At 30.3% G+C, this 1,681-nt stretch overlaps 1 non-coding gene across 1 annotated transcript; it reads left to right on the plus strand.

Moving 5' to 3' along the window:
• The first annotated feature begins 296 nt into the window (after positions 1-296).
• On the plus strand, positions 297-368 carry TRNAD-GUC (transfer RNA aspartic acid (anticodon GUC)). Its single transcript has one exon. It is a non-coding gene; the product is annotated as a tRNA-Asp (tRNA).
• The last annotated feature ends 1,313 nt before the right edge of the window (positions 369-1,681 follow it).

Raw genomic sequence — 1,681 nt, forward strand, 5'->3', positions numbered from 1 at the left:
TTTTGAATGAGAAGAAATAAATAATTTAATTAAGTGCAATAGTAACTGAAAGGAAGGCATAATATATAAGAAAAAGAACATGAGTATTAATGAATTAGGAATTTGAAGGTGAAAAAAAATAGTAATCCAACTAATAAATTGGTGTAGTTAGAATTATGAATATATAAAGTATGAAACCATAAAATGGAATGAGAAAACGAAGCACAAACAATGTATAGTCATCAATTAATAATGCAGCATAAAATAAACGTATCTTAATTAGTGGTGTATTCGGAAAACATAATTTTAACAAATGAGTCGTTGTAGTATAGTGGTAAGTATTCCCGCCTGTCACGCGGGTGACCCGGGTTCGATCCCCGGCAACGGCGCACTTACTTTTTATTCTTCGTTTCGTTTCACCAATTGAGATATTCATATTTTTATTGGGCTTTCTGTTTTATGTTTGGGCGGGCCCTTGTCAAGTATTCACAACCCTTTCCTCTTGTACCCCTCTAATTCTAAGCATGGATGGATTAATGAGACTTATTGAGATTTTTCTTATTATATCAATTTCTTTTTCAATTTACAAAATACAATCAATATACCACTCATTTTCGTTCCAAACAACTCAATGCTTTTAATTAACTTATTTTTTATCCCTACAAAAATATCCAAACACCTTCAAAATTTGTTCTTAGTGTCAATAAATTTTTGCATACATATTGAAGTAATAATAATAATAATAGTAATTCTAGCCATGAACAATATGATTATTAAAATTGATAAATACAAATATATTTAAAATAAAATTGAACATATATCTAGCCATGAATATATATATATATATATATATATATATATATATATATATATATATATATATATATATATATATATATATATATATATATATATATAGAAATAATTTATTATTATAATTTATATGTGCAGCAATGCGAGTGTTTGTTATGTTAGTCTCAGACGTCGACCACTTCTTCGGCCACCTTCAGAGTAGATAGACTTCTCAAGTTCAATCGTATGCTCTTGAAGTTTTTCGAATAAAGATGTTGATGACATAGTAGATATATTTTTCTTTTCAGATATTGTCGTACCTTTGATTGTTATTCATCTGGTTAAATATCTAAGCAGTTTAAGATTAAATTCATCGTTAGTAAAAGTCTTACCGAGAACAATCAAGTGATTGGTCAAGTGTACAAATCTTTTTTGTCAGGCGATGATTGATTCTCTGGGCTGCATTCTGAATAACTCATACTCTTAGCTTAATATATTTAATCTTGATCTTTTTACTTAAGGAGTTCCTTCACGAGTTTTCACTAATGTATCCCATATTTTTTTATCGTCGCACATTGAGACACAAAGAAGAATCATTCATGCTTAGAGACCTTTGAAGTAAGTTGATTTCTTTCTTGTTGCAGTAACCTTTTTCTTATCATCTTCGTCCGATGAACTTTTTATCTTTGATGTCCCAACACCGTTGACAACACTTGTAAGAACAAACTGACAATTTTCTACAGCGTCCCAGATTTCTTCTCTTTGTGCTTCTAGATGAGCCTTCATGCATATTTTTCAAAAATCAAAGTGTTCACCACAAAACACTAGAGGTTTGTTATTGTACCTCCGTATCTAGAAATCAAAGTGTCCACCCTGCCTATAGTTGCCTATTAGGGAGGCCATGGATCCA

This window comes from Lathyrus oleraceus, chromosome 6, assembly GCF_024323335.1.
Source record: "Lathyrus oleraceus cultivar Zhongwan6 chromosome 6, CAAS_Psat_ZW6_1.0, whole genome shotgun sequence".
In the NCBI taxonomy this organism is placed as follows: domain Eukaryota; kingdom Viridiplantae; phylum Streptophyta; class Magnoliopsida; order Fabales; family Fabaceae; genus Lathyrus; species Lathyrus oleraceus.